The sequence below is a fragment of the Euprymna scolopes genome, chromosome 12 (assembly GCF_053919585.1).
Source record: "Euprymna scolopes isolate OS-2025 chromosome 12, ASM5391958v1, whole genome shotgun sequence".
NCBI classification, from domain to species: domain Eukaryota; kingdom Metazoa; phylum Mollusca; class Cephalopoda; order Sepiida; family Sepiolidae; genus Euprymna; species Euprymna scolopes.
Window position 1 is genome coordinate 50,656,854 of NC_136493.1, and position 17,305 is coordinate 50,674,158.

A 17,305-nucleotide genomic window follows, 5' to 3' on the forward strand; every position below is an offset into this window, starting at 1 on the left:
TGTTTCATTTATACAGTCAATGCTGAAGCCATATAAGATGCTGAAAATATTTTGCATGACTTGACATTTTCAATGTTTAAATGTTATTTTGTTGGGGTTTATACAAGTCTCTCCACCCATCAAATTTTATCAAGTTTTGGTTATATTTGAATTCTTATCTTTCTCAACCCATTTTATGTAACAGAGATATATATGGCTGATTATAGTGTTCGTTTATTTGACATAAGATTTATTTCTCATGCAGTACCAGTGGTCTCATTGGTTAGAACGCTCAGAATACAGTTGAAGGTGATTTGTTCTGGAGGATCGAATCATGTGACCAGCTATCTTTAAAAATATATATATATATATATATATATATATATATATATATACAGACACACTGGGCTTTTAAAGATGCAATAATTTCGAATCAGAAATGACATCAGAAGATACCGCATTCAAAGGATGCTTGCATTAAGATATCCTACAAACCTTTGAAAAGCAGAAAACCATGTCATGTATGAACATAACTGCAAGTGAAATTGGGCACAATTATATCGTTTGGAAACTATGAGAGGATACATGTAAAGTCATTTACCTCCTTTGGTAGAAAAAAAAAAACTGGTTTTATTGAAATACTAGTATTGTATAAGAGTATAAACTTTGGTATTGTATTAATAATTTACTTATAAGATCCTTTCTAAATCTGAAGGTTCATAAGACACTACCAGTGCTTTATAAGTTATGTATTGTTGGAATTACTCCCATAATAGGATGCTAGATTGGCAATGATATGCTGCAAGGACATGGCCATTTTTAAGTCTGAATGAAATGTTTTGCTTACAGTACCTAGTATGGTCACACATTTAAGCACTAACCAGGTTCAACCTTCCTCAACTGAGTCATGAACATTCACCGTTATTTGACAGTGCATGAGATAGCATTTTCATTTTAATATATAGGACTTTAAAAGAAAAAAATTTGAATCCATTTAAAATTTCTATTGAACAAAAGAGTAATAGACGATAGCAAGTCAGTTATGTGACAAGAGTGGATTTCAAGATAGAAATAGGATCAGCTACAAAAATGAGAAATCAAGAACCAAATTGAATTTAGTTGCTTTAAGACAATAGTAGCAAGTAAGCGTCTCAAATTGAAACATTTTTAGATGAAAATTCAGAATTAAAATAGAAAATCTATTTTAATGCTGAATTCATGAAACTCGCATTTTAGTAGCTGCAAAGAAGTATCATAATGGTATGATTGTAATATTAAATGTAGTTTTTTTTTCATATGAGTTATATCTGCAACAAATCATGAAGCAAATTATATAAATTTGCTGAAAAAAAAAAAAAAAAAAAAAAAAAAAAATCAGATGTGCATGAATTACCAAAAATCTTTGAAGAAACTACTTTAGCAGTCACTTTACCTTCATAAAAACATTCATCCTGGGAATCAAAATTACGGACAAAATGCATTGTTTATAAAATGCTTTTCAAAATTTTATATTCTGATTTCTTTGTTTTTTCACAAGTGTTAAATGGATTATTTCCCTTGAATGAAATTCATCAGAATCCTCTTAATCTAGTACACAAACACTTAATCTTAAAGGTTTTGAGTTATCTGGGTTTTAATGGGCAATACACTTGCTAATTCAGCATTTTTAACAAATGATCTATTCCCAATGTTTACTACCTGTTCCAGTAGATGTCTTTCCATGTGATCAGACATTTAGTAATGTATATATATCGACAGTGTGTGTGTGTGTGTGTGTGTGTGTGTGTATATAGTCAATGTATGCATGCATGTGTGTGTGTGTGTGTGTATATAGTCAATGTATGCATGCATGTGTGTGTGTGTGTATATAGTCAATGTATGCATGCATGTGTGTGTGTGTGTGTGTGTTTATATAGTCAATGTATGCATGCATGTGTGTGTGTGTGTATATAGTCAATGTATGCATGCATGTGTGTGTGTGTGTGTATATAGTCAATTTATGCATGTGTGTGTGTATATAGTCAATGTATGCATGTGTGCGTGTGTGTGTGTGTATATAGTCAATGTATGCATGTGTGCGTGTGTGTGTGTATAGTCAATGTATGCATGTGTGCGTGTGTGTGTGTATAGTCAATGTATGCATGTGTGTGTGTATATAGTCAATGTATGCGTGTGTGTGTGTGTATATAGTCAATGTATGCGTGTGTGTGTGTGTATATAGTCAATGTATGCGTGTGTGTGTGTGTATATAGTCAATGTATGCATGTGTGTGTATATAGTCAATGTATGCATGTGTGTGTGTGTATATAGTCAATGTATGCATGTGTGTGTGTGTATATAGTCAATGTATGCATGTGTGTGTGTGTATATAGTCAATGTATGCATGTGTGTGTGTGTGTGTATATATATATATATACACATATATAGCCAATCTATGCGTGTGTCTATATACATATATAGCCAATCTATGCGTGTGTCTATATACATATATAGCCAATCTATGCGTGTGTCTATATACATATATAGCCAATCTATGCGTGTGTCTATATACATATATAGCCAATCTATGCGTGTGTCTATATACATATATATATAGCCAATCTATGCGTGTGTCTATATACATATATATATAGCCAATCTATGCGTGTGTCTATATACATATATATATAGCCAATCTATGCGTGTGTCTATATACATATATATATAGCCAATCTATGCGTGTGTCTATATACATATATATATAGCCAATCTATGCGTGTCTATATACATATATATATAGCCAATCTATGCGTGTGTCTATATACATATATATATAGCCAATCCATGCGTGTGTCTATATACATATATATATAGCCAATCTATGCGTGTGTCTATATACATATATATATATATAGCCAATCTATGTGTGTGTCTATATATATAGCCAATGTATGCGTGTCTATATATATAGCCAATGTATGCGTATCTCTCTCTCTCTCTCTATATATATATATATATATATATATATATATATATATATATAGCCAATGTATGTGTGTCTATATATACACACACATATATATATATAGCCAATGTATGCGTGTCTATATATATATATATATATATATATATATATAGCCAATGTATGCATGTGTCTATATATATATATAGCCAATGTATGTGTGTCTATATATATATATATATATATAGCCAATGTATGCGTGTCTATATATATATATATATATATATATATATATATAGCCAATGTATGCGTGTCTCTCTCTATATATATATAGCCAATGTATGCGTGTCTCTCTCTATATATATATAGCCAATGTATGCGTGTCTCTCTCTATATATATATAGCCAATGTATGCGTGTCTCTCTCTATATATATATAGCCAATGTATGCGTGTCTCTCTCTATATATATATAGCCAATGTATGCGTGTCTCTCTCTATATATATATAGCCAATGTATGCGTGTCTCTCTCTATATCTATATAGCCAATGTATGCGTGTCTATATATATATCTATATAGCCAATGTATGCGTGTCTATATATATCTATATAGCCAATGTATGCGTGTCTATATATATCTATATAGCCAATGTATGCGTGTCTATATATATCTATATAGCCAATGTATGCGTGTCTATATATATAGCCAATGTATGCGTGTCTATATATATCTATATAGCCAATGTATGCGTGTCTATATATATCTATATAGCCAATGTATGCGTGTCTATATATATCTATATAGCCAATGTATGCGTGTCTATATATATCTATATAGCCAATGTATGCGTGTCTATATATATCTATATAGCCAATGTATGCGTGTCTCTCTATATCTATATAGCCAATGTATGCGTGTCTCTCTATATATATAGCCAATGTATGCGTGTCTCTCTATATATATAGCCAATGTATGCGTGTCTCTATATATAGCCAATGTATGCGTGTCTCTCTCTATATATATAGCCAATGTATGCGTGTCTCTCTATATATATAGCCAATGTATGCGTGTCTCTTTATATATATAGCCAATGTATGCGTGTCTCTTTATATATATAGCCAATGTATGCGTGTCTCTATATATATATAGCCAATGTATGCGTGTCTCTATATATATATAGCCAATGTATGCGTGTCTCTATATATATATAGCCAATGTATGCGTGTCTCTATATATATATATATATATAGCCAATGTATGCATGTGTATATATATATATATATATATATAGCCAATGTATGCATGTGTATATATATATATATATATATAGCCAATGTATGCATGTGTGTGTGTATGTATATATATATATATATATATAGCCAATGTATGCATATGTGTGTATATATATATATATATATATAGCCAATGTATGCATGTGTCTATATATATATATATATATATATATATATATATATATATATAGCCAATGTATGCATGTGTCTATATATATATATATATATATATATAACCAATGTATGCTTGTGTCTATATATATATATATAGCCAATGTATGCGTGTATATATATATATATATATAGCCAATGTATGCTTGTGTCTATATATATATATATATATAGCCAATGTATGCGTGTGTATATATATTATATATATATATATATATATATGACAATATGTCTGTGTGTGTGTATATATGCTGCACTCATGGCCACTTCATTTAAAGAACCATAAAAATTAGTTGACAAGCTTTCCAATGCCACAAAAGCATTTGGTTTGACGATTAGTATTAAAAAGACAGAAGTTATCTACCAACCAAAGCCCACCCGATTGCAGCAAGGTGGTGTGAATATTCTGAGACCAGAATATGTGGAACCGCCTCAGAAAATCTTAGTGAATAGACAGCCTCTAAAGAATATCTCGGAAGTAAGGTGAATTCGTCAGCATCACTTGAGATATTAAGCAGAATTTCAAAGGCGTCTGATGCCTTCGGCACACTGCGGTCAAGAGTATGGAATGCAAGAGGTTTGACTCTAAAGACCAAAATCTCAGTTTATCGTGCAGTGATTGTTTCGATACTCCTGTATGGATCGGAAGCCTGGACCCCATACCGTAGGCAAATTGCACAACTGGATACATTCCAGTAGCGTTGCCTTCGCAGTATATGTGGATTAACATGGAAAGACAAGGCCCCACACTCAGGATTGTTTGCTAGGTGTGACTTTTAAGTATTGAGGCCTTCCTGGTGAAGTCTCAGCTTCGGTGGGCTGGTCACCTTGTTCGCATGGATGAAAACAGTATTCCTAAGCAACTAGCATACAGTCAACTGAAAGAGGGTAATCAAAATGTGGGTCATCCGTTTCTGAGCTACAGGGATAAGCTGAAAGACAATCTTAAGCACACAGGTCTGACCCCAAAAACCTTTGAAAAAGATGCTGCGGATAGAAAATTGTGGAGGGAAAAATGTTTTGCAGGCATTAACACATACATTGGCACACGGCTATCAAAGCAAACAAATCTTCGTAGAGCAAGAGTAGAAACAGCACCTTCCCAGCCTGTATCCTGTGAGTCGTGCGGCTTGGTTCGTGGGAGTAGAGCTGGCCTCGTGTCACACATGCGGCACAAGCATTGAAGGCAGAGTGAAACAGCAAATTTTTCGCCCTCATGCGTCTAACACGACAGGAGAGTCCATTATATATATAGCCAAGGTGTGTGTGTGAGTATATATATATATATATATAGCCAGTGTGTGTGTGTGAGTATATATATATATATATATAGCCAGTGTGTGTGTGTGAGTATATATATATATATATATATATATATATATAGCCAGTGTGTGTGTATATATATATATATATATATATAGCCAGTGTGTGTGTGTGTATATATATATATATATATATATATATATAGCCAGTGTGTGTGTGTGAGTATATATATATATATATATATATATATATATAGCCAGTGTGTGTGTGTGTATATATATATATATATATATATATATATATATATATATAGCCAATGTATGTGTGTGTGTACATATATATATATAGCCAATGTATGCGTGTGTGTACATATATATAGCCAATGTATGCGTGTGTGCATACATATAGCCAATGTATGCGTGTGTGCATACATATAGCCAATGTATGCGTGTGTGCATACATATAGCCAATGTATGCGTGTGTGCATACATATAGCCAATGTATGCGTGTGTGCATACATATAGCCAATGTATGCGTGTGTGCATACATATATATATATATAGCCAATGTGTGTGTGTGTGTATATATATATATATATAGCCAATGTATGCGCGCGTGCATGTGTGTGTGTATATATATAGCCAATATGTGTGTGTGTGTGTATATATATATATATATATATATATATATATATAGCCAGTGTGTGTGTGTGTGTGTGTGTGTGTGTGTGTGTGTGTGTGTGTATAAAATTTTTTTCAATTATAAATAATATGAAAGAAATTTTGAAAAGAAAATTAACATTTTAGAGTGGGGTATCACTTTTCCATATTAATTTAACGTAGAATGAGCACCCACCTTTGGCCAGCAATCATTCAACAAGACATGTCCCCTATAGCATTTTTTTGAAGTTTGGCGATAGAGGTGGGGGACAAAACATGCCAAATACAATTTGTTGTTTTGTTTTTTTTTTTGGGGGGGGGGGTCTTCGTGGGGGGACGGGAATTACATTTAAAACAAAATAACGATAAATTTAATTTTTATGAGACCACTCTATACCTTCATTGAATAATTTCATAAACAAAACAAACCCAAAAATGACAAATTACATGTTTGGAGTTACAATGACGAAAAATTTCATTTGTTTCTGGAATTAATTTTTGGTAGATTTTTTTTTTAAGGCGTTTAACCCCTATATTTAAGGTTAGTTGGTCATAATTATTGGCTTCTGAAAATGTTATGCCTTAGATTTTGGACATCAAATTACTTTTAAATATGAAATTTATTTATTTATTTTTGTTTGTTTGTCGTAATTCTTAAGGAGTGTGACAAACATTTAAAACAAGTGATGTCACTAACAGAAAATGTGATGTTTGGAAAACTTAAGTATTTTTGCCCACTTATTTTTATATATTATCAAACATTTTGATAAAGCTAACAAACCGTTCACAAATTTTTGATAAATTTAGTTTTTATTTTCAATTACATTTCTTGTCCAAGTGACATATTTTGTTAATCTTTCCAGTTTAAAACTTTTTTTTTTTTTTTTAAATTATTTCTCTACCTGGACTTTGGGCCAAGATCACAGTGTAGTATTCTGATGCTACGCTTTGCCTTTTCTGTCCTGTCAGTGAAGGAGAAATCCTTCAATACAGAGACAATTCTTATGTTTGTTTCTATCCAGATTGAACCTTTTTGGGAAGCTGAATTTTCCTTACATAAACTGTTCTCATGGGGAGGCAAGTAAATAGAAACTTAACTAGAAACCGAGCACCTCCTACAAGTATTTAAATATTGATTTTGTATTTTTATTTATATATATATATATAATTGGGTAGATTAGTGTCGATTCGATTATAATCCGCCGAAAAAAAAAAAATAAATAAATAAATAAAAGACTAAAAAAAAAAAAAATTGGGGGGGGGGGGGTACTGCTCATACTTTTTAATTCACTGTTACGTTACATATTTGTTTTTCAACTATATTTTTAAAATTTGACCAAAAATAACGCCAGATCGCTTTAAAATTATATATTCTGATAACCGAATAGCTCTAGTTAAGCTAATTATGTTCTGATAATATGAGCCCCCGCTAAATATGCAAGAACATTTTTATATTCATATTTTCATTTTTAATTCGTTCTGGAATAAAAAATAAAAAAAGTTTGTTTACAGTAAAGTAATTAATATCAGCGATAGTAGCTGCTGCTGCTGCTTCTACAGATCGTTTTTAGATACTTTTTAAAAATAGAACGATTTTTTTCCAAGTATCATGATTTTAAATTGCTCGGTACCACAAGAGAAAGCCAGTTACATTTTTATTTTTAACGGATAAATGTAATTAAAAGATTTATTTATTTTTAACAGTGGGTGCCCAAAGAAATCTTTTTTCAAAATTTTCCAAACTCGTTATGAAGTTTTTTGTTTTTCTTAAAAAAAAAATGAGTTACAAAATCTTACCGAAAACGCTGTTTTATGAAGTTAACATTTTTAGCACTTTATTTGCTTAAAACTCTTAAAATATATAATGTACATTATTACTTATTAATTTATTTGAAAGGATATTCATTTTCGAACAAAACAGTGATATATTGAGGACACAAGGTGCTTTGGTTTTTAAAATATGACAAGTTTAGCAGAACTCCCTTGAAATCTTAGTTATCCAAAGCGTTTTATCATCGTGTGTATTGCTACTTAGATTTTCTGATTCAGCAGAGTTGAATACCTATACAAGTTGTCATTTTAAAGAAAAATTGTGGTGGACCTAATGTAAATATTTACTATAAAGTTAACTGTGATATTCGTTTTCAGCATAACCGAAAACCTATAAAAGTCATCATTTTAAAGAAAATTATACTAGTGGACCTAATGTAAATTTGTTTATACTACTGTGCGTTCGGTTTTATTTTATCAGATTCATTGTCAACAATCTCGTATACCCCCCCCCCCCCCCAAAAAAAAAATTTCAGTGCTCGGTTTTCTGTTGCTGCTAAAGCCAATATTTACCATTTAATAATAAGTCTTCAAAATGGAAACTTATTTGAATGATTTAATCGCTGGTGGCCACAGTTTTTAATTTTTATGCAACAAAGATTTTTACTTAAAAAATGTTATACTGCAGAAAATTTGTTTACAAATTACAAGTGTTAAGCGTTATGTGAGAACAAGAGAAAAAAAAAAAAAAATCATCGCTGACACAATATGGTTATATCTTTAGAGTCTCGATAAGGACTTAAAAATAAAACAAATTACTAGTATTAATTCACCCAATAAATGTTATAACGTTTATTGGGTGGGTTTCTTCAAGTATTTTGTTTCATTTTTAAGCTATTCTTGAGCCTAAGTTAAGGATGGCTTTATAAATAGTCTGCAGAACCCAAAGAGGGGAGGGGTTTGTAACTATTCTGTACTTTCCCCTAACAATTCAAAAAATAAACTTGGTATGGGAAATTGATACTCTCACCAGAAGACATATACTGATAAAGTTCAATATCAGGGACTGAATAGGATAAAACACCATTTGCTGCTAACTTTGAATTGGGCACTTTTCTGGATTGCCAATATTTATGAAAGAATTGGTGCTTTTGTTTGTTTTTGCTTGGTGTGTGTGTGTGTATATATATATATATATATATATATATAACATCTTTTGTTTCATTATATTGATATATACAAACCAGTGATGGGATGAATTAAATTTTACTGTAATTCAGATAGAATTACTGATTTCATACTTAATTCTGATTCTTCATAAGCCCCTAAATATTTAACAAGTTATTGTCTCGATTACTGTACGAACATGTTAAACATGCTGAAATTTTCTCAAACGTAAAATTGCTGGGTGGAGGAGGAGGGGGGGTTACTGGTAGCTTAAAAACCAATATTACTACTACTACTCTACTATCAGTAGAAGATATTTTATTTGATTTTTTTTAAAACAAAATCAAATTCAAGAAATTGTTTTGGCATCAAAAAATAGGCACAAATTTTACAGATTCTGATACCTGACTTTGTAAACTATTCTATTCCTACATCTTATTTCACATTAATCATCAATTATTTTCAAACTGTATTTTGTCAATTAACAACAGATTAATGTAGCTTCACTATTTTTAATCAATTACAAAGAAAATGAGAAAAACATTTAGAAAGATCTACTCATGTAGTCTCTGAGTATTTTGTTTGCGAAAATATTACCCGTTTACATGGTGGTGGTGGTGGGGGGGGTCTTAGAAATTTTCAGATCTGAACATATAAAAATTTTGAAACTGTCCCATCACTAATATATATATATATATATATATATATATATATATATACACACACATGTACTTATTAATGATTCTTATGTTGCTGGACTGCAGAAAATCAGCTGGAAAATAGCTTTTTGAATGAGAAAACAAAAGGAAATGTCAATTCTCATACAAAATGTAACATGCATTTGTTTGTATCTAATGTTTGCATGATTTGTTTTTTCTTTTAATTTTAATGCGAGAGATAGGATTTCGTTATGAACAAAATCTTATTCACCAGTGCCCATACCATCATCACTTCCCCTTCGGTATCCAAGAAAAACATTGATTGTAATAAAATTTTTATATATTCTATTAATGAAAGGAAAGGTTAAACCAAAATATTAAACATTGAATGACTTTTTAGAATAGGTAATAAATCATAAAATTTTGAAAAATTATAATTATGAAAATGATAATCCAATGTAATCAAAAATAAAAACCAAAAATTGTTTATATATGTATCAACATAACCATGTTCAAGAATGTTGACGTCATACCATGTATTTTAAACATGGATTTCTTTCAAATCTCCACAACACCTTGAAATTCAGACAAAACTTTGAATATTTAAACAATCTGTTTTTCCTTTTTATATATGTATATATATATATATATATATATATAATCATGTAAAATAGAAGACAAAATTACCTGTATAGCAAAAAAGTTCAAAATGATTGGTTTGTGTAAGTAAATTATTTACATAATTATTCAGTTAATATGTGGTATATACAGGGTGGGGCAGAGCAACTTGCTTTTTGTTTGTTTGTTTTAATTGATATTCCAAATAAGCAAGTTGCTCTGCCCCACCCTGTATAATGCTATCATTGATATAAAATTACTATGATGGCGAAGACAAAGAACCTTAACGTTGACTTGACGCAGAATTATTAAGATAGTTACAGCACTATTTCAGACTAGTTAATTATGCCATGAAGTTTAAACGAAATTTGTTCAGTTGTGGTGAAACCATAATTTTCACCGAGAATTGCATAAAAGTGTTTTAAAGTTAATATAAATCCAAAAATTGTTTAAAAACTCAGCAAAAAGTTTAGATACCGATGTAAAACATTAAAATAGATTAATAGGTTGTATGAAAACGTACTTCCACAAAACTTCACTTCCCAAACCCCATTTGTTCCAAAACTTTGACAAAGAAAATAACTTTTGGGACAGTTTAAGAAAGGCCAAACTTTTCTCCTAAAAAGGTAGTAATAATATTAGTGCTGAATTACAATATGAAATCTGAAGACTCATTAAAATGCTGAATAAAAATTTACAATTATCAGAAGAAAAAATTGGTTAGCAATATACATCTAAGTTCGGCTTCAGAAGAAAAACTTAGAAACATTAGAACATGTAGAAAATCTCTAAGACTTGTTAAAAGTTTATCAAGTTTATCTAAGACGTCAGAAAACGATTGCAAGATGAGAGGCCTCTTAATATTAATATTGAAAAAAAAAAAAAAAAAAATCCATTTTTCTTCTGATTTAGTAAATTTAATTTATTCTGCTGAAAATAGTTTTATTTCTTTTTATGCATATTAATAAAAGAAAACTTGGAATCATATGGGCATTAGATGCCAAGAAATGAATATAAATTTGATGAGTGTACAAATGATTTCAGCATTAACTATATATATATATATATATATATATATATAACCAGCCAAGTCATTTTGGTTAGATTGTTTGAATCTAAAAAGTGAGTTTGCTAAGCCATTTTTTAAACTAAAGATAAAATCCCAAATTAATCTGTCACCTAACTTTCCTTTCTAGTATTTACTTTTGTTTATAATTGACAACTCCAAAGATTTTTATATAGTCAATACCTGTGCCTCTATATCCTTGATATTTCTTTATTAATATAGAATGGGGGGGGGGTCTTTTTTTTTTTTTATTAATTACCATCAAATGTTAATAACCAGAAAGGGAGAGAGAATGAACAGACATTGTATGAATTAAGAGTGATTAATAACATAATAGCAAGAAAGGTAGAGTGACAGACAGAAAATTAAATTTCACTGAAGAGTTCTGATACAACAAAACAGCCTGTTTATAATACATCATCCAATGTATATGAAATAACAATGCTTAACTACATTAACAGCATAATATGCTTATTTATTAACCATCTACACTAGCAGTTTTTGAGACAATCTGGGGAAATAAAGTAATAATGCTGAATTTACCTTTTAAATAGTCATCACTATTTCATCTATCCAAAAGAATGTGCTATTCAGCCCCATATTTAATTTCCAGATAGCTCCAGAGACAGCTGGTATAGATGGTTAATCAACATAATTGATATAAATAAAAATGTGTGTAAAAATATTTAGATGGATGAGTAACACATACAGGAATGTCTGCAAATTGAAATGCAAACTTCATTTCAACTTGCCAACATTTCTGTTGATTTTGTGCATGAACAAATTCATTCATAGCTTGAAGTGGTTTAATTTTAAATCTTATCTGTCGATAAGTCAAATGGAAGGCAGCATGGCTAAAATACTAAATGTTTTGGTTTCAATTTATTTTAAACTGGAAATCAGTACAATAAATATTTTAGTCAGGTGACCCCCCCCCCACACACACACACTAATTATAAATATATTGTCTTACTAATGTAGTTGAACACTGCCATTATTTCATCTATATTGGATGATATATTATAAACAGGCTGCTTTGTTGTACAAACTCTTCAGCAACATTTGATAGGCAAGCTGAAATTGAAATTTTTTTTCGTCTTTTTCAACAGTCGAATCTACTGCATTACACCAGCCACCACAATTTATGATAGATTAAAAAAGATTATGTGGATTGAAAAATGAAATGGGCTGCAGATTGTCTTCTGGCTTCGACAGACTGAGTTGTTCATATAAGCAACATCAATTTCCAAAGATTCCTGTGTCCATTTACGAAAAGTTTTGCATTATTGCATCTAACAATTTCACATGTCAATGCTCAACTCACAAAAAGATAGTTGGCACATCTTTTCGTTTTAGCTGGTTCTTGTCATGTTGGTTCAATCATGAGCAACTTCGTATATTAAATTGTAATAACTACATTTTTAGCAATGTAGTTATCGCAATTTAATATGCAAAGTCTTAATACAAAAATTGAAGCTGAAAGAAGATTGAAAATTCATTCAACTAACGTTTAAATTGACAATACATTACTGCTCTCTGCAACTAATTTTACTTTTGTCTCTTGGCCTAGTGTGGTGGGGTAGTTGGGGCAGTAGCTGTATCTGTGCCCCTATTTACCTAGCTGCTGGTTGGATGGTTAATTTGGGATGTGGTCATAATAGAACAAGGCTTGTAGGCATGTGGTATTCAAGAATGGCCACTGATTAAAGCAATGAGCTCCCAATGTGAAAGTGTCAATACACGCACAGTGACTGGTTATAATCCAATCAACAAAATTGAGGCTAGTCAAAGAGCTTCAGTAAAAATGTAATCACAGAGTTGGTTGATATCCCATGGAGAAGGGAGAGGGAGTCCTTTACACATTTGGCATGACCTTTCTGAGCGGACAGTTTACAATTGTACAAAGATCTGTCATAGAAAAAAAAACATTTAAATTCTTTGTTTATAATAGCAGAGGAATTGTTTACAGATAAAACATTGACTTTCAATGCCATTACATCGATTGGTTAAGTAGATGTGAATAAAATTCCGAAATTTAGAAAGCTTGAGTAAAAAAAAAAAAAAAATTAAAAAAACTTCAACCTTTTTAATGTGTTGTCAGTTTAATCACATGAGCAAAGAACGCAACGCAGTTGTCAGTTTTTCACAGTATTAACTCCTTGAAAATTAGATTCCTTTGTAATTGCAATACTGGAACATTTATTTATATATATATATATATATATATATATATATATATATATAAGCCAAAATGTGTGTTAGCGTGTGCATTTTTTCTGCATGTCTGACAAAGGTTTTTTTTTTTCAAGGTGGTTCTCGGGTTGGTCACTCATTCTTATAACTTTTTATATGCTACCGAGATGATATCTAAGATTTACGAAACGACTCTGCGTTTATCTTGAATTTGGGCAACCTTTACGTGCTATTTTTGCCATGTTTATTGGTCCACGCGACAAACCTCGGCACATCCAAAAAAAAAAAAAAAAAAGCAATGAGCGCTTTGATAAATGTCAGTGAAAACCGTCATATTATGCTATTCAGTTAGGCTCTCACAAACAAGTTCGGGACACACACACACGCAGAAATAGTTAACTGCGGGAATTTATTCTATGGCTTGATGTTTGACCTCAATAAAATCAAGCTTTTGAACTCACTTTGTAATCGCTAAATTTAACGTCTTGCATTGCTTCCGTATGTGTAGCGCAGTTGTATATTGTCAGCCTATTGGCCTGAAGGCTCCGGATTCGAGCCTATCTGCCCCCCCCCTTTTTTTCTTTTTACACCGACAAAAGATGTTTTTCCATTTTTAAAGTTTTAATATTGAAATCACTGTGTTTTTTGTTTTTGTTTTTTTTTTTTTTATCTTTTTAAGTTTTTTTTTTTTGTTTTTTTGTTTTTTTTTAATATTTAAACAGGGTTAAGTTTCCATTTTGTTCTCCCAACACACGCACACAAACCTCCAAACACCCAGGCACCGCAGGCACTCCCGCTAGCATTCATTTTTTTTTTTTTTTTTTTTATTTAATTTTGTTAATAGGCTCAATGTATGTTTCTTTTGCGGCAATTAAGTCAATTTAAAAAGATACCAGAGGAAATATTTAATATCCAATTAAGATTCTCGTAAACATTGAGAGTTGATAAATGCTGATGGTTAATTGTCCACATGTCAGATGCATGAAAATCTAAAAAGACAAAGTAAAATCTCACACATGCTTCCAAAGAAGTCATTTTTTTCATTTAGAGATCAGAGACGTGACATGAAGTAAAACTGCTTCCTTGCTAAACAAATAATAGGTCAGAGAATAGGTCAAAGTAGATATAGAAGAATATGTCTGTGCACAAAAATTCTATAGAAAGCCCCACTCAATAGTTCACTTGAATCTGCGCAATTGCCATGGAGCATAGGTAGCAAATATTCTGCTAACTGCCATAAGGCAGATACAACTAGACAAAAATGTTTTTGCAACAAACCATTATAGCTTCAGCTAAAAGTATGTATACCAAGATGTCCAGGAAACATTAAATCACAGAAATTGCTGAAAAATCTATAATGTGATGAACACTATCCAATCACCATGATATTGATTGCATGAGGGGCATTCCAAAAGTAATGCCTCCAATTTTTTTTTTCTACTCTAATGAATCAGGGGGGATTGCAAATTGCATTATGATGACTGAACTTATGCACTCATGACTCCAAAGTTTCATCCGTTACAGATATTGACGGTATAAGAGCAATAAAGCAGGCCTTGTCATGAACCATATATTCTGCTAAGACTCCCGTGTTCTCCAAACAAGTGCCCTGGCAAATCTGGCCTCTGTGGTACCAAGGTTCAAGAATTCTGGTGAAAGTAAAAATTATCATTTCATCAGCCTCTCACTCTTTGCTAAAATCTTTGAATCCTTACTCTATTGATTGTCTACCACCTCATGTTAAACTTTTAGTAGTTTGGATTTAGGCAAACCCATTCTACTGCAGATATTCTAATGGTAATCTCTACAACATATACACTGGATAAGACAGATGAAGCTAGGGTGGTAGCGCTCAATATATTCAACGCCTTTGCCAAAGTTTGGCATGAAGGTCTTCATGAAAATTCATATATTCCTGGACAAATATAAACTGGAAATTCAGATTCCTGGACAAATACAGGGTGACCAAAAAAAAAAAAAAAAAAAAAAAAAACGGGTCCCAACTCTAATTAGGCTCGTTTCTTAGTGTTTTGTTCGAATGAAATGAAACTTTGGTCATAGCTAGTTTATTATATTCAAAACCTCACATCTAAACACTTTTTGTTTTCAATTTTATTGTAGAATGCTTTTGTCATTATCTTATTTGTTTTGTTTTTTTTGGGGTCACCCTGTATAATACTAGCAGAACCCGTGTACCAGCACTGCATGGTGGAAGTATGCCCTGCCCCACCCCACCTGTAAGAGAAAAAATTTTTGTTTAATCAATTAAAATACAGTGGTTAATTGGAGTCACTGCCAACCCAGTATAATAGTGTGCACTGGCGCCAATGAACAGAATGAATGTATCGCAGTGAAGTACTGACGCATTTCATATATATTTATGTATTCAGTTCAGCTTCTAAATAATTGAGTATATTTTCTAATAAAAAAAAAAATTAAAAAATGAAATTTTATCAAAAGAAATATGTAGCGTAAATAAATTTGTTGGCAAAAAATAAGTTTGTTTTATTTCATTTTTTTCTTTCGGCATAAGAAATGCAAATATTTGGGAGCTAACCTCTTCAATTTAGTTATAACAAAGACTTTTTTGGAAAAATCTTAACATAAAAGTTGCAAGTATTTGGGAGCTAAACTTGTTGATATATAAAATACATATGAAATGCGTCGTTTTGAAACCTCAGTGGGCCAAGATCAGTGAGGTATCTGTTCTGATACTAAACTTCACCTTTTCTGTTCTCGGTCAGAGGAGGAGAAATCCTTCATAACTGAAACAATTTATTTTTGTTCCTATCAAGCGGATTTGGGAAGCTGGATTTTCCTCATTAAAAACAGACATTGTATTTAACTGCTCTCGTGGTGAGGCAAGTAAATAGGAATATTGCCAAAGTACAGTGTGTTTAATAGTATAAGAACTCAGTTATGTTAAGGTTTTGACTAAGAGGTTGGCAGCGACCAAGACGTTTATTATATATTTAGGAAAAATCTCTATAAAAGTTACAAGTTAAACTCCTCAATATATGTACATATCTTTCTTATGCATTAAATGAGCTTTGATCCAGGCACAAAAATATGTCTCTTAGTGAAGCCATATTTTAATATTAGTAGCGTTCATTTATAAAGTGAATAACTGAATTATCACAGTGCAACCAATCAGAATGGACGCAATTTGGAGAGGGACACTTTATAAATCGGATAATGGAAAGATGTTATGCATATGTATCTGAGCCAGTTAAGGTTGGTGTAATCACATTATCTGTGAAATGTAGAATTTGTGCCGGTAACAACTCGTAGTGATGATAAAACTAAATATTTAGAGAAAAATAACTGCTTCCTCTAAAGATGTTGTGATTGATGGTTGTCGGATGTAATGTAGCATTTTATTATTATGACTGTCTATAATGGTGTTCGGAAGCGTGTCCAAGTGGGTCTACTTGCTGATGACATCATGCTCTATTCTTGACATGTAGGCGGAAGCGAATGCACATATCCAAAGCAATGACTGAATGCATAGAAAATGAGCTCCAGCT

General features: G+C 31.5%; 1 protein-coding gene across 3 annotated transcripts in view; it reads right to left on the reverse strand.

Annotated features, from left to right (window-relative positions):
• LOC145291280 (splicing factor, proline- and glutamine-rich-like) overlaps positions 1–17,305 on the reverse strand; it is a 137,618-nt gene that overhangs the window by 38,662 nt on the left and 81,651 nt on the right. The window lies entirely within an intron of this gene.